This window comes from Myxocyprinus asiaticus, chromosome 3, assembly GCF_019703515.2.
Source record: "Myxocyprinus asiaticus isolate MX2 ecotype Aquarium Trade chromosome 3, UBuf_Myxa_2, whole genome shotgun sequence".
Taxonomy (NCBI): Eukaryota; Metazoa; Chordata; class Actinopteri; order Cypriniformes; family Catostomidae; genus Myxocyprinus; species Myxocyprinus asiaticus.
This window is the reverse complement of record NC_059346.1, coordinates 6,961,859-6,983,745: the sequence shown is the minus strand read 5'-3', so window position 1 is coordinate 6,983,745 and position 21,887 is coordinate 6,961,859.

Below are 21,887 nucleotides of genomic sequence, written 5' to 3'. Positions count from 1 at the left end.
ACGCTCATAACAGTGGAGATGATTGTGGACTTTAGGAGGAACACCCCAACATTGACCCCGCTCACCATTCTAAACAGCACTGTGGCAGCAGTGGAGTCATTCAGGTTCCTGGGCACTACCATCTCACACACTGACTCCATTGTGAAAAAGGCCCAGCAGAGGTTGTACTTCCTTCACCAGTTGAGGAAGTTCAACCTGCCACAGGTGCACCAGTTCTACTCAGCAGTCACTGAGTCTTTCCTCTGTACTTTAATAACTGTCTGGTTTGGTTCAGCTATGAAATCAGACATTAGAAGACTACAAAGGACAGTTCGGACTGCTGAGCAGATTACTGGTTGCCCCTTGCCCTCCCTTCAAGAACTATACACTTCCATAGTGAGGAAAAGGGCTGGAAAAATCACTCTGGACCCCACTCACCCAGTTCACTACCTTTTTCAACTGTTGCCTTCTGGCCGATGCTACAGAGCACTGAGCACCAGAACTGTCAGGCACAAGAACAGTTTTTTCCCTCAGGCTATCCATCTCATGAACAGTTAAAAACTATACTATAATTACGTGCAATACACAGCCTAGTCAATTATATTATTTAACATATCCTACCTCTTCTGCATTACATTCCCTTGCACTGTATATAAGAGATTTGTATTTGTACATACCATATAAATATTTGTCTTATTGTGTGTGTCTATATATACTTACATTTCTATTCGCCTTTTATTTTTATTCAATTTTTTTTTCTCTCTCTCTGTCTTGTTTGTGCACTGGAAGCTTCTGTCACCAAGAAAATTCCTTGAATGTGGAAGCATATTTGGCAATAAAGCTCATTCTGATTCTGATTCTGAAATGTGCTTTTGTGGATACGCTCTATAGGTTCAGCTACTGCAGTATTGATTACACAGCCACATCAAGTACTTTGTGGTTTTTCAACGTGACAGTTCATTGTTATGTTGTGACACTTGCTACAACAGTTAACCCTGCTCACTCTCTGCAAGGTTTGAGATACTTCTCCAGCTTGTTATTCAGCTACGACTGCTGTCCCATGTCAGTCTTCCTCTCTCTCTTTCTTTCCCTCTGCTCTTTCATTAACTGCTGCTGTCAGTGGGGAGGACCACTTTTGTAAGCCATCTAATTCGTGTGGCACAGGGCGACTCAAATGGTGGGAGTTTCTCCAGCACAGCACATAATCAGCTCTCCTCCTTAAACTCAGCAAGATTCTAACCAATTTGTCTCACACAGCTGGAGATCATAGTTTCGATCGGCTCTGCGGGATACAAGTCAATCTTGGTTGAAATTTGCCATTCGTGCAGATAGCACTCTTTGGATTGGACTCCTCAGTTTGGCCAGACAGCCAATCACTGTAAAGCTTGCATGTCATGGCATGCATGCAGAGTTGTACTGCTTAGGTTTGTAAGCTAAAGGCACCATTCTTGTCATCAGTGTGTTGAAAAGAATGATTTTTAGTTGAAGAATTTTAAAATATTACCCTTCGCAGGCCCTTGACCATGAAACGGAGTGGTGGTAGCATAGTGGGCTAAAGTACATAACTGGTAATCAGAAGGTTGCTGGTTCAATTCCCACAGCCATCACCATTGTGTCCTTGAGCAAGGCACTTAACTCCAGGTTGCTCCAGGGGGATTGTCCCTGTAATAAGTGCACTGTAAGTCACTTAGGATAAAAGTGTCTGCCAAATGCATAAATGTAAACAAGTACTGACTTCTGTAGATATGAATTATATACCAGAATCATAAATAGTGTAATTGCTTTGATTCTTACAGTAGATAATTTGTTTAACATCGACAAAAAAATAAAAAAAGTTTTGTTTTATCTGGGGTAACTGAAACATTTTGTGATGGCAAATGTTCCCTATGATTTGTTCAGCCTGATCTCATGAATATTACGTGACTGTGGTGACATTTTTGCAAAATTATATTATGTGGTTTCTTACACATATCGCGGCAATTCCGAGTTGAAATGTCCACTGAGTGGCTCTAAAAGAGAGTTAAATTTGGCAAATTTTTTTAATGTTCACCTTATAAGTCATGTGTTATAGCAAAAGTGTTTTGATGTCATACAATAGCATTATGTGAGGAAAAAGTGAAAAGTGTTTATGAACGGATAATCTGTCGTTTCACTCGTGATTTGTGTGAAAGAGAAAAAAAGAAACGTTGCAGTGCCTCCAGTAATCATTTCAACAGGAAAGTGCACTGATACCTTCAACGAGGCACGTAATGAATGGCTTACTTATAGTTGTATCTGCATATTGGGCTAGGGTAGGACAGCAGTTATTTTATTTTAACACTGAAAAAAAATCACCTTTAAAGCTCAGCATTGGGAAGATGCATATGTCAATGAATTTTTCAAAAGAATGGTGAAATAAAGTGTAGGCTTAAAGGGATATTTCATCTAAAAATGAAAATTCTCTTCATTTATTCACCCTCATGCCATCCCAGCTGTGTATGACTTACTTTCCTCTGCTGAATACAAACGAAAACTTTTAAAAGAATATTTCAGCTCTGTAGGTCCATACAATGCAAGTGAATGGTGGACAGAACTTGAAAGGTCCAAAAAGCATATAAAGACATATAAAGCATATAAAGACAGCATAAAAGTAATCACATCAATAAGTCATATGTCTACAGTGGTTAAATACATATTTTCAGAAGTGATGTGATAGGTGTGGGTGAGAAACAGATCAATATTTAAGCCCTTTTTTAATATAAATTCTCCTCCCTGACCAGCAGGTGGCAATATGCACAAAGAATGTGAATCGTCAAAAACAAAAGAAGAATGTGAAAGTAAAAGTGGAGATTTATAGTAAAAAAGGACTTAAATATTGATCTGTTTCTCACCCACACCTATCATATCTCTTCAAAAGATATGGATTTAACCACTGGAGTGGTATGGATTACTTTTATGCTGCCTTTGTATGCTTTTTTGGACCTTCAAAGATCTGGCCACCATTCACTTGCATTGAATAGACAGGGCTGAGATATTCTTCTAAAAATCTTTGTTTGTATTCAGCAGAAGGAAGAAAGTCATACACATTTGTTATGACATGAGGGTGAGTAAATTATGAGAGAATTTTCATTTTTGGGTGAACTATCCCTATAAGAGTTCAATATCTAATAATCTCTTATTACATCACAGTGCATCATTAGTATATTCTACAGTACCTTTCCTTGTTATTGTAACTGCTAAACTGTGTGATATAAATATGAATATTATAATATGAATATAAATATTAGTGATTTTAATATGATTTTAATAAAAAGATGTGCCTGAAAATTAAGGAATGTAATAAGATGGTCAGACCAAGCAGATCAGAATCTGATGTCTTCACCATGTGATATCATGAAGCAAACATGGCATGTTTCATTTTGGATTTGTGGAAGAGTGGATGCAGATTTAAATCCCCATTTTAATAGAAAGGGAAAAAAGAAAGATTACGATGGGGGGGGGGGGGGTTAAGCAATCAGTGAGAAGAAAAAAAACTTTAAAGGAACTTAAGTGAACATTGCATTAAGCTCCTTAAAAGCTTTTGGGTGGATGGAGTTCTGCAACAGAACGCAAAGATGAGAAGGAAGAAGAAAACTAAATAAAGATATCTGATTCCTGGTCATTTATATAATAAAATGCTTGATTTTGGTTTATAGAAAGCAAACCTGACATGTAATGGTATGTAAGTGTAGTAGATGTTGGAAGAACTGTAATTGTAAAAGATTTAAATAAAAACATCTGGGTTATAAACATAATTACTTGTGCCATGATGAGATGCAAGTATGAGCAGAATATTAAGTACTGTAGATTTATTACTCAGGAAATGATTTGCAGTCTTTTCCTCTTTGGTAAAGTTTGCTACAGGCAGAACATGCTTAGTGCAACTGTATGCAGTTATTCTGTCATCTGGTGAATGTGTTATGCATACCATGTCTCATGAAGTCATTGCAAATGTATAGGGGAGAATGGGACTATTTGTCACGGAGGGAAGTTGTCACAAGGGTTGTAGCTCAACTGGTAGCGCATGGCACTAGCAAAACCAAGGTTGTGGGTTTGATTCCCAGGGAACACACAAACTGATTAAAAGTATACACTGAATGCATTATAAGTCACTTTGTATAAAAGCATCTGCCAAATGCATAAATGTAAATCTTAGAAACTGTAATGTCAAAAGTCCAATTAAACAAATGTGTTTTCTCTTGCAAAGGTTTCGTATGCTGGCTTTAAACACCTAGTATAAAAAAATAAAAAAATAAAATACATTTAATAAAATAAAATAAAAAATTGAATTATATTTTTAAATTAATAATAAAAATAAAAAACAAATACCTATTTTTTTAATAACTAATTTTCATCAAAGTCAGAAGTATAAACAAACACAATGTGCTTAAGCTAACAACACACAAACAGTTATAATCTTTCATGTCTTTATTTAACACATGCCATTAAACATTTACAGTACTATGGAAAAAGTAAGTGAACCCTTGGATTTAATAGCTGGTCGATCCTCCTTTGGCAGAAATAACCTCAACCAAGCATTTCCAGTAGCTGCAGATTAGACCTGCACAACGTTCATAAGGGATTTTGGACCATTCTTCCTTACAGAACTGCTTCAGCTCAGCCATATTCTTAGGATGTCTGGTGTGAACGGCTCTCTTGAGGTCATTCCACAGCATCTCTACTGGGCTCTGACTGGCCACTCCAAAGGGTGGATTTTCTTTTTTCGAAGCCATTCTGTAGTGGATTTACTTCAATGTTTAGGGTCATTGTCCTGCTGCATCACCCAACTTCAGCTGGTGCACAGCCACCCTGACATTATCCTGTAGGATATCTTGATTAACTTGGGAATTAATTTTTCCCTCAATAATGGCAAGCAGTCCAGGCCCCAAAGCAGCAAAGCAGCCCCAAATCATGATGCTCCCTAAGGAATGTCTTCTTGTTGTACCAACACAAAGAGGCACCAAAACACTTTCTCGGACTTTCAGCTTCATCATACCACGTTGGTGGAACGACCTTCCCAACTCCATCCATGAAGCTGACTCACTCTCTGTCTTCAAAAAATGACTAAAAACACATCTTTTCCATGAGCACTTAACCAGTCATTAAAAAATAAATAAATAAATAAATAAATTCCTGTTGCACTTTAATCTGTTTTGAATACTATTCTGATGCTAGTGAAACTTTGTAATACAGCACTTTTCATACCACTGTCTCCTTAAGATGATTCGCTTATGTTTTCCTCTTTTGTACGTCGCTTTAGATAAAAGCGTCTGCCAAATGAATAAATGTAAAATGTAAATGCTCCCCCCACCGTACTTCACCATTGGGATAATGTTTTCATGTTGGTATGCGGTGCCCTTTTTATGCCATACGTAGTGCTGCATGTTCTTTTCAAACAATCCAACCTTAGTTTCAGTTCACAAAACATTTTCACAGTTACATTGTGGAGTGTCAAGATGGTTTTTGGCAAACTTCAGGCACACAGTATTGTTTTTGTTGGAAAGCAGCGGCTTCCTTTGTGGTGTCCTGCCATGGACACCATGCCTGTTTCATGTTTTTCATATAGGAGACTCATGCACAGGGATGTTAACCAGTTCCAATGATTCCTTCAAGTCTTTAGCTGTCACTCTAGGGTTCTTTTTTACCTTATTGAGCATTCTGCGGTGTGCCCTTTGAGTCATCTTGGCTGGATGGCCACTTCTAGGGGGTGTAGCCACAATACTAAATCGTCTCCATTTATAGACAGTTTGTCTGAATGTGGACAGATGAATATCTAAGCTCTTCGAGATAACTTTGTAACCCTTTCCAGCTTCATGCAAAGCAACAATTCTTGATCGTAGGTCTTCTGAGATCTCTTTTTTGTGAGTTATGGTCCATGTCAGCAGATTCTTCTTGTGAATTTCAAACTCAAAATGTTTGAGTGCTTTCTATAAGTCAAAGTAGCTCTAACCCACACCTCCAATCTCGTTTCATTAACTGGATGCCTGGTTTGCCAACTCCTGACTCTAATTAGCTTTTGTTGATGTCATTAGCCTAGGGGTACACATACTTTTTCCAACCTGCACCGTGAATATTTTAATGATGTATTCAGTATGTACAAGAACAATACAATAATTTGTGTGTTATTAGTTAAAACAGATTGTGTTTGTTCATTATTGTAACTTAGATGAAGATCAAACAAGATTTTAAGACAAATTTATCCATAAATGTAGGGAATTCCGAAGGGTTCACCTAATTTTTCTTGACACTGTAGCTTACTGTGGCCAAGATTTCATAATAACAACTAGCCTCTGCCTCCCATACAGTATATACCTAAATATGGCTATTTTGGCTTGTTGAGTACAGCTTGAGGGGTTGAGTGACTTGTCTTAATTCAGACACAACTAATGTTTTCAAATTAGTCATGCTACATGTATCACAATCAACTAGCTGTCAGGATATTTGTGCTGATGCACTTGGTTTTGATATCATTAATTTCCCATCTGTTAAATAGAAAATAGGAACAGATGTAAATGAAAATGGTACACAGACATTCAGTACTGTCCAGAAGAATGACTTTCAATGTGTAATCAATAGTAATATTATGAACCTAGGCTATAAATTGCATGCCGATCGTTGGAAGGGAATAACATTGCTTATGTATGATGGATTGACTTGACACAGATTCTTCTACATTGAGACTAATTTGAAAGGAAATATTATACCTTGTAACATTTTAAACTCTTATACCAAAGGCACTGCTGTCAACATTGGCTCAACCAATGGCGTGAGTTTGGGACAAGACTACCTATTTACTATCAGACTAATGGCAGACAGGGGGACCGTTTTTTTTTTTTTTTGCAATTCCGTCTGGTTGCACTAGTGTAGCAGATATTACATCCTTAAAGTTTATTATTTAGACGCATCGCACCTGACCAATTAGAGGCAAAGTCAGGTCGACAGAGTAAAGCTCTCTAGACAGACACTTTGTCATTAAAATTTTTTTATTAATATACTATCTACTGTAATTGAAAATCAAAGCAGCACACAAACTTAATCATATATTAAATTCAGGCAAGCAGGGCCGGGTTAAGCCTCCCCCGGGGCCCTGGGCTAGCTCATGAATATTAATTAAGTCACGTGATCTACAGCTCTACACAGGCTAACCAACGTCATTATAAACGAATTAAGTCAAGTCATTTTTATTTGTATAGCACCTTTCACAACACACATTGTTTCAAAGCAGCTTTACAGAAAATCATGCATTAACAGAAAATTAAACTGCAATATCTATAATGTCTTAGAGTCATCATTGTGTAGTTTGATAAAATACGACTGTGTTTAAAAATAAGTAATTAAATAATAACTGTATTTAGAAACCCAGTGAGCAAGCCGAAGGCGACTGTGGCAAGGAACACAAAACTCCATAAGATGTTGGTTAATGGAGAAAAATAAACTTGGGAGAAGCCAGGCTCACTGTGGGGGCAGTTCCACTCTGGCTAACATCATAAATATAATGCCAATATTACTTAATTATGTATAGTGCAAGTCATGGTTTAAAATTATTAAACTAAGTAAGTGTTAAGGGCCAGTGTTTAGACAAAGATTTTGTAAGAACTGTAAGATTAATGACTAATGTCTTTGAAGTTCATCCTTCAGAAGTACACATAGATGCATTGTCCTTTGTTAGTTGGCTGATGAAGGGTTTTTTGGCAATTAATTGATAGTGTATGTATTCAATTATAAGAGTGTAGTCCATCATTAGACCAAGGTGATGCAGGCAGAGATCAGTGAGGTGCATCGCAGTTCAACCGGCCGGTAATTTCGGTAAGGTCTATCCTAAGTCCAAGTTTCAGGCAATGGCATATGATGTATCCCGTGTCTTATGGTTGGAGTTGGCATCAGTTCATCCTCTGAAGTCCATCGTAATAGACTGAAGTGATGTTTGGCTGGCACCGGCTGCATTTAGTCATCATCACTCAGCGACACGTAGCAGTCCACAAAAAGGATCCTTGCATATGTCCCTGGTCTGTCCAGATGTTGCAGGATATGATGCAATCCCATGTTGACTGCATCATCCACAGACCTGTTTGCTCGATAAGCAAATTGAAGGGGATCTAGAAAGGGTCCAGTGATGTCCCTCAGGTGGGCCAACACCAGTCTCTCAAATGACTTCATGACCACAGACGTCAGGGCGACAGGTCTGTCGTCATTAATCCTGTGATTTTTGGCTTCTTTGGGATGGGGATGATAGTGGAACGTTTGAAGCAGCATGGGACTTCACACTGCTCTAGTGATCTATTGAAGATCTGTGTGAAGATGGGGGCCAGCTGGTTAGCACAGGATCCAAGACATGCAGGTGAAACGCCATCTGGGCCCTGTGCTTTCCTTATCCTTTGTTTTCGAAAGACGTGGCTCACATCATCTTCACAGATCTTAAGTGCAGGTTGAGTAGCAGGAGGGGGGAGGAGGGGGGTTGCAGGAGGTGTTGGTGTTGATGTTACAGTATCTGTGAGCTCGTCCAGATTGGTGTCTGCAGCTTCAAAAACACTCCAATCAGTGCAGGCTTGTAGTTCCAGCTCTGCTTCGTTGGTCCATCTCTTTACAGTCCTTACTACAGGCTTAGCAGATTTTAATTTCTGTCTGTAGGTTGGAAGAAGATGAACCAGACAGCGATCAGATGGTCCCAAATCTGCTCTAGGAACAGAGCGATATGGATCCTTTATTGTTGTGTAGCAGTGATCCAGTATATTTCTGTCTCTGGTGGGGCATGTAATGTGCTGTTTGTATTTGGGCAGTTCACGTGAGAGGTTTGCTTTGTTAAAATCCCCAAGAATAATAATAACTGAGTCCGGGTATTGTTGTTCTGTGTCTGTGATTTGATCAGCCAGCTGTTGCAGCGCGGCATTCAAACACGCGTTTGGCGCGATATACACACTCGCCAGAATAAATGAGGAAAACTCCCCCGGCGAGTAGAAAGGCTTACAGTTAATAAAGAGCGCTTCCAAATTAGGACAGCACATCTTCTTTAACATTGTTACATCTGTACACCAACTTTCATTGATGTAAAAGCATGTTCCACCGCCTCTCGTTTTCCCCGTTGACTCCGCGATGCGATCCGCTCTGAACAGCTGAAAGTCCGGCAGATGTAATGCGCTGTCCGGAATGGCTTCACTCAGCCAGGTTTCTGTGAAGCACAAGGCAGCAGAGGTTGAAAAGTCCTTGCTTGTGCGGGTGAGGAGATGTAGTTCGTCCGTTTTGTTAGGGAGAGCGGAGATTCGCTATGAGATAAATGCTCGGCAGCGCTGTTCGAAAGCCACACCGTCAGAGCTTGACCAGCGCGCCTGCTCGTCTCCCTCACCTGCATCTCATAGCACGTTTAAAGAACACAGCCGCGCCTCAGACTAAAATGTCAAACAAACATGATGTATCTACCTCCTTTTGTGGATTTTGATATTCTAGGAACTATTAACAGGCCAGAATTGTACGATCGTAATGAACATGATGGAATATAGCATGGTAGAAGGTCACTTAAGTACTGCGGAGCTAGACCATTCAAAACTTTGCACGTAGTTAACAGAATTTTAAAATTAATACGAAATTTAACATGTAGCCAATGTAATGATGATAAAATGGGGCTAATATGGTCATATTTCTTGGTTCTAGTCAGCATTCTGGCTGCTGCATTTTGAACCAATTGAAGTTTATTTATTGATCTTGCTGGACAACCTCCCAGTAATGCATTACAATAATCTAGTCTTGAGGTCATGAACGCATGAATTCATTTTTCAGCATCAGCAACAGACAGCATGTGTCGTAATTTAGCAATATTTCTTAGGTGGAAGAATGCTGTTTTACAAACATTGGTAATTTGATTTTCAAAGGACAGATTGGCATCAATTATAACACCTAAGTTCTTTGCTGTTGAAGATGATACATATTCATGAGCCACGAGCCTAAACATTCGCTCATGATCCAGAAAGTAGCAAACTACCAACATACAGTATTTGATCACAGAAGACTCGCCAATGACACATATGTCGAAGCTTGTCCAATAAAGAATAGTAAATACATCAGCCCTTGAATGACCCTTAGTATGAATGTAACACAGACAGAAATAATTTTGTTTAGACTGCGGAATACATACAAAATACCCCACGCCAGTGAGGATAGATAAATATACCATGCAATCATGTTAAAACTACTAAAACAGTCAAGCAGTGATCTACATAAATTAAATGACACTCACCACTATCATCAAACCACTTAAAGTGCCCTCTTAATAGTCTTTTTGAAAGCAAGCCCTCAAATAAGTCTTTGAAATCCTAAAGGTGCAGAGGATAGTCGTGCTCTGTTAACAATGTCATTGTAAAGTTCAGTCTGTTACAATCTCACTGACATCCTCAGCTGATTTTGATTAGGCTGATCCCAAAAAAAAAAAACACTCTCCAGTTTAAGGGTGAATTCAATTCTAAACGCTAAGTGTATGGAGCCAGTTCAGACTGGTAATGCATATTAAATACATATTTTTATAATGTGAACCATCATCCTCATGTGATTTTTGTCAGATGTTAAAATAATGTCTCTTATCACAGAGTCAATAATAGCCTACAGTAAGTAAGCCATTTGTAGGTTGATTTCCACCGAAGAATTTAATCACTGGCTCTGTAGTGCTTTCAAAACTTTGTTCCCTTAGTTTGAGTGACATATCAACTTCTGGCTAAACCAACTGTGTGACTTTGGGGCGGGAGTATCTGTAATATGCTGTTTAGCTGTGAATTTACTCGTTTTTGCAAACAATAGCAGACAAAGAGCGGCAAGAGTGTTCAGAAAAACTGTTCAGAAATAATAATTATTTTTTTACAGAGTTTGGTGGTGCTGAAATTACACAATTCATTTTAAAATTCATATTTTATCTTGTGTACCCCATTGGGTTAACGCGGCCCTGCAGGCAAAAGAAAAAGGTGATAAAGCAATTACCGATCAAACCTATCCCTAAATTTATATTTATAAATTAAATATAGAAACAACACATTCATTAAAGCTATGAGGTCCCAACTGGACCCTTGAACTTGGAGAAAACATTTAGTGCAAACAACCTGTGTGTTGTCTATGACAAATCCCCATCTCTTTAATGAGATGTGTTAGCAGCATATTGGACTTATCAGTGTGACCCAGAAATATGAAATGGAGGAGTTAGTGTAAGCACGCTTCTCCTTTAATCCCCTGAGTCAGTCAGTCTTCAGAGAAAAACATCCGTCTCTCTGTGGCCTCCGTCCCCGGGACGAAATTAATGTGGAAAATTCAAGAACCTTACACTGTGTTCTCAACTTCAGAGCCTTGGAAGCACGTAAATTCTTCAAGACACAATCTTGATTATTTTTGATAATTCAGACTATATATTTAAGTAAAATCAATTCACTCCAACACAGACATAATTTCCATAACCACACAAAAAGGGCACATACACTGTAAACTTTTGTGATATTTTCTTAGAATAAAATATTGCATTTTGATGTTTCTTGAAAATCAATACAAGCTAAGTAATTTTCTGTGGTACCACAACAAATTAATAAAAAAAAATATTTTTTTTTTAATAATAAATTACCATATCACGCTGCATTGTGGAATAATATTGCAAATAGTTGTGTTTTGTTTAAAGTCACCATGACAATGATTAGTGTTCTCACTGATTGGGACGGTTAACCCTTTAAGCGCTAAAGGTGTTTTTAAAGATTTCCTGTTTCAGTGGTATACCCAAACTAACTCGACAATAAGAGTCAAGAGTTTGGTATCATTGCAAAGAAAACCTTTAAATTATGATATAAATTATGATACATTCTGAGACTTTCAGCCTAAGAAACTTCTGAAATATGAAAAAAAAAAAAAAAAAATGAGCATAAACGTAACTTTTTTTCTTATTTTTCTTATTTGACATTATATATGTCTGGGTGTAAATAAGGTGGCTCTGAAAAACTGCTTTTGTTTTATTCTCAATCATGTCAACTGTATCTGAGAAAAATGTTGTGTTGATACGACAAAGCAATCAAAAGTTATAGTAGTACAAAAATAATTTATTATAGTGTCCAAAAGCCTCTCCAAACAAACAAATATTGTAAATAAGAACTAATTACACACGCAAACAAAACATTGACTAAAGTTTTACATAGAATGCAGACATGATTTTAGTAATGAGATTTCACAGAATGAGGGCCTCTTGACTTCATGTGGATTATCTAATGATCAATGCATCCAGTGACCTTGTGTGTAGGCCCGTTTGAAAGATAATCACCTCCTCTAACATGTTTTTTATGTTCTTTTTATTTTTCGTGAAGTTATAAACGAAAATGCGGCATATGAGCAACACCAACATAATTGTCAAAGACATATACTTAGCTTTTACTCGCTATATTTTTGTCTGTGAGTAAAAATAGGCTGGATGTATTATACTCTTTAAGATCTTTCCAACAACATATGACACATGGCTATTTGATGAGTTTTATGTTTTTACTGATTGCAATAATATGTACAGTGCAATCGTTTTTTATAAATTATCAAAACGAAGCACTTCTGATTTGTCTGCAAATTTCAAAACACTTGTTCAGTTTTGGTCATAATGCCTACATGCATTGTAAAGTTCAGCTTCTAAGTTTTCAAATGATACCTATTTTGTGTTGGTCAACACTGTAGTTGTTAATATTTGACAAGATTTTTTTTTTCGCAGGCCTGCCAGCGGGCCCATCCAACTTAAAGTGTTAATAAGCTTAATAAGTTTAGTGATTGACTCTAAGTCTGATTATAACTTGCAACACTTTTGGTCTGTTACAAAACCTAGTGAGCTGTCTCTGGAGGCAACATTTTAAGGCATCACAGATGTGCTCCCAATGTGAAGGTTAATCCAAAAGGTAGGTACCTAAATTATGTGCCTCCTAAGATATCTCGCTTTGGCCAAATTCTAAGGTAGCACTGTATCTATCCTCCCCTGAGTTTACAATCCCAGAATGCACTCTGATGAACTTGGTAGAAAAATGTAATCCACACTTTCAAAAAAAAAAGGTACCATTTAAGGTACGATCCTCAGGATCCAATTATGTACCCAAAATGAGTTATTTTAATTAGAGTTACAAAAAAGGTCCTCTTGAGGGTATCATCCCATTACTGGCCCTTGTACTTTAAATGGTACCTTTTGTTCTGAGAGTGCATGATGGTGGATGAAGCAAGAGAAATTTTGATTAGAAATATACTTATAATCCATTAAATACTAAAAAGTGGAAAATAACAGAAAACTGACTATTTTACCCAAAAATATGTATGTGCTATGTACACTCAATAAGCACTTTATTAGGAACACTATGGTCCTCAGTGCTCAACGTGGTCTTCTGCTGTTGAAGTCCATCCACCTCAAGGTTCGAAATGTTGTGCATTATGAGATGCTATTCTGCTCACTACAATTGTACAATTGTAAATTGCGTTACCATAGCCTTTCTGTCAGCTTGACATTTTCCATTGAAGACTCTCATAAACAAGGCATTTACGTCCACAGAATTGCCGCTCGTTGGATGTTTTTTGTTTTTGGCACCATTCTGAGCAATCTAGAGACTGCTCTGTGTGAAAATCCCAGGAGATCAGCAGTTAAAGAAATACTCAAACCTGCCCACCTGGCACCAACAATCATGCCAAGCTCAAAATCACTGAGATCAAATTTTTTCCTCATTCTGATGGTTGATGTGACCATCAATTGAAGCTCCTGACCTGTATCTGAATGATTTTATGCATTGCACTGCTGACACACGATTGGCTGATTAGATAATCGCATGAATAAATGGGTGTACAGGTGTTGCTAATAAAGTGCTCGGTGAGTGTATATTTAATCTAATTAGAGTATCACATCTAAGGCTATCAAATTAAAATTAAAAAATTAGAATATTCATCAAATGTAAGAAAAAAAAGATTGTGTCTTGTCTATACTTCGCTCTCTTATCAGCGTCTCACAGCTTAAGCATAAGGTACGTAGGTCTACAACTGTAGTTACTGAACAACATACCACCAGTATTATGAAGCTTGAGTCAGTGGTAGTACTTTGGCAACAGTATGCGCAACACTAAGTTAACATTAAACATTTCACTTGTTTACTTAATACTAGAAAATATGAACTGGCTAAATCTTTTAACTTTACGCACATTTGTTAACAGCCAGATATGTTCTTTGCTATAAACAGTCGACACGGTGGTTTACTGTAATATCAAGGAGCTCTAAAATAATATATATATATTTATATCGATTGGTTGTGCTCTCTTGTGGATGTTGGAGACAATGTCGATTTAAAAATTAGATGTCTTTTAGATTTAGAATATACAGTGGCATGAAAAAGTATGTGAACCCTTTGGAATTAGCTGGTTTTCTGCATTAATTGGTCATAAAATGTGATCTCATCTTCATCAAAGTCACAAGTATAGGCAAAGCACAAAGTGCTTAAAGCTGCACTATGTAAGATTTTTTGGTAAAAAAATGAACAAATTGCCATTATTGATTGAGTACATAAACAATCAGTGTTCAAAACAATGTCCTTACCCCGATTCACTACGGTAAGCCTATAAAAATTATTTGTATTTTGAGCTGTCAGGTTAGATTTGGTGCAAAATGCTAGCTTATGATGTTCATCTTTGCGTCATTACGTCATATCCGCACACACAGGAAAGAAGTACCGGCTGTCTCATGTTCCGGCAGGAGAAACTAACTACGCTGTTCAGCTCAGTTCGGTAACACTCACACAGTTTAGGACAGCATCGTTGCAGTCTAGATGGATGTTTATCTGTTATCCATTTGGCAAAGTTGTTTACCTGCTATAATGCTTGAATATGTTTTCTGGTAAGGTTGTTGAAGCTTATATTGCTTGTCATGCTTGTATGAATCGAACATTACTCGTGTGTTAACCGATCATGATGTATCTATGTTATCCGGTGAAGTTACTGTGACATGTTTAATATTAATGACTTCTGAAAATGACTTCTTGTAATTGTTATGTTGCATATTTAAGCATATTATTTTTACATCTAATAAAGTATATTTTATTCCAATCATTATTGAATCCTCATTTCATGTTTTTAGTTTACGGTGTTATTGTGTGCGTTACATAGACATGCTATTGTAGTAACTGAGGCTGGACAATATAGTATAAAAATAATAAAGTCTTCTATTGAACTCGTATCAGCCATATCATAAGTTTAACCTCTAAAATTGAAAATTGTAGTACAATTCAAAAATTAATAGTAGATAAAACACTTGAATAATCATATTACTATATACTGGTGGTGAAGAAAGAGTCCCCTCTTCTCTATTTAAAAGTGCTTTGAGTGTAGTGTCAGAAAAGTGATTTAAGATTTGCCGCCTATGTAGATCATTCCAAATCAGTCTAGTAGCCATGAATAAATGCACACCAGTTTTTTTAGTGTACGCACACATTTCTTACTATAAATAATGATAGCAATTTAAAATTACAGTCAGCCTCCACAGATCTGCACTGACCCCTGTAACAGAACGTATTATACCAGTTTATGTAACCTAATTAAATGAAGCGAGTGAAGGAGGGCGTATATTCATCCTGTCCTGCCTACGGCTCTCTGACATTTATTTAAACATGGAGCAGCCTAGCTCTGTCCACCTCCAGATGACTCAACGAAAGACAAGTGAGGGACATGTTACTATAATGATCAGAAAATCAATTCTTAAAATGAAACTTTCAGCTATGTTATGCATCATCAGAGCACAAATGGTTCATAAGTTCATTAGCAGTCACTGTAAAATGCTCTACACTTTTGTGCAATTGTATTTTTTTTTTCCTGAAATCCACTTATGTTAGTCATGGTTTCTTGCTCCATAAGTAAGGGATAATGGTCAGTCAACCGGTGATGACTGTACATTATTGCAAAATAAACCCCAACAGGGTGGTCAGGAGGCCTGCTAGTACCTTAATGGGTTTATTTTGTGGGTGATTGTAAATGTTCTTGTGTATTCACCCGCTACTTACAAAATACATAGGCTAGATAAACTGACAAGGTGAAATTATTTCATATGTGAGAAAAGACTACAGAGTGATACGAAAGACATTAAACTATAGCAAATCTTTGTTGGGAAACAGGACAACAATCCTTTACACAGATTCAGTGTAAATGTGCAAAATTAGGTGGTCAAATGTTAATGAGCTCATGATTTATGAATAATCTGTTTTTCCAGCTTATTTTCAATAGATGTTCTGGGTTTTGCGCTGTGAACATTAGAGTATGTCTACATACTGTAGTATATCAGACTATTTTATTTCAAAAAGAGCCAGTAAAATTGCTTTCCATAAAATGACTGCTTTAAAGTGTCTGATGGAAGGCGTAGGAAGTTTGTAAAATGCCATTTAAAGGTTAAATGGTGTGAACTTTTGAAAATCTAACCAAAATGCAAAACATTGCTTTTTATTCACGTTGCCCTATGCAAATCAGATAGCTAAATAAAGTGCATTGCTTGGATTACTTTAGCTATTTCATATAATATACACAGATGAGTCAAAACATTATGACCACCAGCCTAATATGGTTGTGGTCCTCCATGTGCTGCCAAAACAGCGCCGACCCGCTGAGGCATGTATTCTAAGACACCCCTGAAGGAGTCCTGTGGTATCTGGAACCAAGACATTAGCAGCAGATCCTTCAAGTCCTGTAAGTTGCGAGGTGGAGCCACTGTGGATTGGACTTGTTGGTCCAGCACATCCCACAGATACTCAATCAGATTGAGATCTGGGGAATTTGGAGGCCAAGCAAAACCTTGAACTCTTCCTCATGTTCCTCAAACCATTCCCGAACAATGCGTGCAATGTGACAGGGCGCATTATCCAGCTGAAAGAGGCCACTGCAATCAGGGGTGTACCTGGTCTTCAACAATGTTTAGGTAGGTGGCACGTGTCAAATTGACATCCACATGAATGGCCAGACCCAGGGTTTCCCAGTAGAACATTGGCCAGAGCATCACACTCCCTCCACCGACTTGTTGTCTTTCCAGAGTGCAACCTGGTGCCATCACTTTTTCAGGTAAACGCGCACACGTACACGGCAGTCCCCGTGAATTAGGGACTCATCGGACCAGGCGACCTTCTTCCACTGCTCCAAGGTCTAGTTCTGATGCTCGAGTGCCCATTGTAGGTGCTTTCGACAGTGGACAGGGGTCATCATGGCCACTCTGACCAGTCTGCGGCAACACAGCCCAATACGCAGCAGCATTCCTTCTGTAACATCATATAAAAGTTTCTGTGACTTGTGCCACAGTAGACCTTCTGTCGTTTCGGACCAGATGGGAAAGCTTTCATTGCCCTCATGCATCGATGAGCCTTGGGCACCCAGTAACCTGTCACCGGTTTGTGGTTTGTCTCTCCTTGGACCACTGTCAGTAGGTACTCACTACTGCTGACTGGGAGCACCCCACAAGCCTTGCCGTTTCAGAGATGCTCTGACCCAGTCATCTGGCCATAACAATTTGGCTCTTGTCAAAGTCGCTCAGGTCTTTACTCCTGCCCATTTCTCCTGCATTCAACACGTTGATTATGAAAAACTGATTGTTCGCTTACCATGTAATCTACCCAGACCTTGACATGTGGCCTTGTTTGGAGATGATCAACGTTATTGGCCATAATGATTTCGCTCATCAGTGTATATGTATACTCAAGAATTTAGCAGGGCAATTTGGAAAACTATAACAAATGCCTGATTATTTGCAAAGAGTGCTTACCACCCCTCAAGGGATATAGAGAAGCCATAGTATGTTAATGTGCCGTCACTTAACAAAGATTTAGAAGGGAGATATTTGTTAATGATGAATGATTGGTCCATTAGCAAGAGATAATGTTATAGAATCAGACAGGTGATTTTGTGATCCCATTGGCATTTAAACTATGCCCTAAATTGTGATTGCAATCTAAATTGTATTATATATTGATGGTGACATTCAAATAAAGCCTCTCTGGGCATGTTGACCTATAGGGACTGTTTAACTCATGCCATCTGATGCTTTACACAGCGTTTCTGAACATTGTAATATACTACTGAAATTACTGAGGAGGTTTAAGTCCCGTTATTTCAAATTAGGTCTTCAACGTATTTCTACTCGAGCTCGAAGCAGCTCTTTTTTAGAATATCATGCAAATATGGCTGTGAAATCCCATGTAGTTACCATTATTATTCTAGCGTACATTTATCAATATTAATACAGGCATTGCTTTAAAAGGAAACTTTCCTGCAGCCTTCTATTAATAAGTTAAATCCCTTAAAGTCAACCCAACCTAACAAATTGTCACTCTTAGTTCATGTCAGGTCAAGGTCACAATATAGAGCACAACAGTCGAGTTCTAGAACAAGAAATCACATTCATTTAAGGTAAATTGATTTTCACAGTAACTTATAACCCTTTGTAATGGGTTCACAAGATGGGCAAGGAGGAGGTGGAACCGGCTGAGCAGTCAATGTAAATTTTTAATGACACAAATGAACTTAAACAAAACATAAAGAGTGTTTTGCAGCAAAACCCACAGACACGTGCACACACATCTTGTGTGACACTCTCTCTCTACCGAACTGCATCCCCTTTATCCTTCTCCCGCTGACTAGCCAACTCAGCGCTAGGCGCACACCCTCACAGCCAGGCTACGCCCTCCTCCTTGTCACACCCCTTATAAGACAGACCTACCATGAACTCTGGGGTTGTTTAGAGAATAGTTCAGCATGTACCATTCTCTCATCAGGAAAATTCTCTCATCACTTACTTACCCTTATGTCACTTGTATGACTTTCTTTCTTCTGGGGAACACAACCAAAGATATTTTAATGAATATATGATCTCTGTTTTTTCATACAGTGCAAGTGAATGGTGACCAAACTTTCAAGCTCTAAAAATGACAAAGCAGCATAAAAGTAATCCATAAGACTTCAGTGATTTAATCCATGTCTATCCAATTGATTTTGGGGTGAGAACAGACAAAAAATTATTTTTCACTATAAATCTTGACATCGGCAGTCTCCAGGCCAGACTCAATTCAGTACCAAGAACTGACTCAAGGAGCTTGAAAGTTGATCACCATTAACTTGCATTTTATGGACAAACAGACATCATATCTCCATTAAAATATCTTTATTTGGGTTCTGTGAAAGAAAGTCATATGAGTTTGAGGAGATAATGGGAGAATTATCATTTTTGTTTAAACTATTCCTGTAATCAATGGTACATCCTGAACTAAAAAATAATTTTCAGTTGGATGCCATGTACAAGAGATTACAATTTTCATCACATTACAGTAACAATACTAATGTTTGAATATGCAAACAGACTGACAAAAAAAACGTCTTAGCTAGAAAATGTTCAACATTTTTGTGACAACATACTTGATGTCATAATAAACCACAGACTTTTTCCAGAACCAAAGATCAAACTTTCTTACCTACTTTTCAACAATACTATAATCATACATCAAACACAGTCACTCTTCTAATGACTGTTTCCTTGTTAAACTCTGTACTAATTCTTCTTGATCTGTTTCTGTTGAGGCCTGCTTTCAAAAGAAATTGGTAAATGCAACCTACATGATATGTGCAGTTTATAATTCATCGATTTGGTAAGAAAGCATCCGCTAAGACTATACATTTCTGGGTTTCCATCCAAAATGTTTCGCATTTTTTAAGCGCATTTAAAAAAAATTGACTTAAGAAAATACGAATTGTTGCGCGTTTCCATCCACTACATAATGTGCATCATCATGAGGGAGCCGCCTCGTCATGATGGAGCAGCTGAATGACCTCTCCCTGCTTTGGGGACAGTTTTATTTGCAAGATTGGTTAAAGATTATTAAATGCTTCCACAAGACACCACAGAATAAGTGTAATATCTGATATAATGTGGGCTGAAATAGCTGCGATGCCCACACACCGCCAGTCTCCGCATACCTGGGAGCACCCGCTTTCAAAATTGTTCTAGTGGATTGTGAGGACCCACTTTGTCGACCAGCTGTGGGTTTAACAGTTCCGAATAACAAGCGCTATGTTCAAAGAATTGTGTGCCAAGATCGGACCTTTCGGTGGGCTAGTCACATCAAGCTATTGCATACTCATAACACATGCATGAATGGTCAAAACACGTCATCGTTTTGCAAATAAACCGTTTGCTTAAAGCACATTTTAACTAATGCGAAACTCTAGAAAATCCACCTCCTCCTAGCGCATTACATTTTAAGCGGATTTAGAAAGTTTATTCGCATATCAATTGTTTCCATTCAGGATTTCTTATGCGCAATTTTAAAATGCGCATAAATATAGTTGGATGGAAACCCACCCAGTGTTAATGTGAAATTACACAAATCCTAAGAAACTACAGAATCAGACTTCACCTTAGCTGTTATCTGCTTTATGGTTTCAGGCTGTCTCTAGCTATTCACAGAAGACACATTTGCACTTTTTCCCATGCGTTTTGTTTTTCTTTCATGCTCGATGCAGCATGTAATTACTAACCTCTAAAGGTGTGAGAGCACAAATGCCACACAGCAGGAAAACTGGCATCTATCTTAAACACATTTAGTCTCGTGAGAATGGATTTAAGATGAAAAACCATCTCAGTTAATAATTATGTGCGAGTGGAGTGAGAGCTTTCTCTCTCTCAAGAAGGCCACTCGAAAATGCCTCTTGTCCAATACCTCACTCATCCTCAAATTATTTTTATTCTGTATTCCCAGGGAATAACAAGAGCAATTGCCAGTGTCTAATGATGCAGCATGATCTCATTAGTATTTGTAGGTATTTGTACGTAAAGTGTGATACTTTTCTTTTTGGATAGACACTGATTTGTAAAATATCAGCGTACTGACAGTTTCTGAAATGTAAACACTTTTACCCAACATATTCTTCATGGATTAGCAATACTATACCTAAAAAAATGTTTTAATTGATTTTTACATGGCTCATTCTACAAATCACAAGCAGATTATCAGTTCAAAAACACATACTTTTCACTCTGTTCCCCACACAATGCTATCTTAAGACATCAACACACTTTTACTTTTACTATACATGATTTGTAAGGTGATACATTTTAATGTTTGCACTAACTAACTACATTTATAAGCCTATTCGAACAAGATCAAGTTACGTGATAGCTCAACTGATACAGTGTTGCACTTGCAATGCAAAGGACTGGAGTCCTGAAGATCATATGAGGCGACACATGAGCCGAAAATGTCAAATGTCACATTACATGTTTGCTTCAGCAATTGCGTTTTCCATCTCATATTTGCATTTTATAACGCTGTCGGGTAGGTTTAGGTTTAAGGTTTATGGTAGGGAGGTTGTGTTTATTTAAAACTTGATAGACCATTAACCTTAAAAACCTTATCTGTTTGGAAGAAAATTGAACTCATTTCAATTTTAATGCTAAAAGACAGTAAAAATGCTACAGTAACATTTTTTTAATTTAATTTAATTTAATTTAATTTAATTAAAAAGACAATACATGTCATTTTATAGTAAAATGTTGTAAAAATTCTGTTTTTTAGATGTAAAAAGTATAATTTTACCATATAATTAATGGTAAAAAAATTATATTATGTTTTACAAGAGAGTACATCTAATTTTTACAGTAAATTATTTTTTAAAATTATGGTAAAAAACAATAATCTGGCATTCCCAGAATTCCCTGTGTGACCCATCACCTTTCATTATAATTTATGGGAATAGTAGCAGTGGTGAGTACCTACCGACAGTGGTCCGAGGAGGGACAAACCACAAACCGGTGACAGGGTGTTGGGAGCCCAAGGCTCATCGATGCATGAGGGCAATGAAGGATATCGGGTCTGGTCCGAACTGACAGAAGGTCTACTGTGGCACAAGTCACAGAAA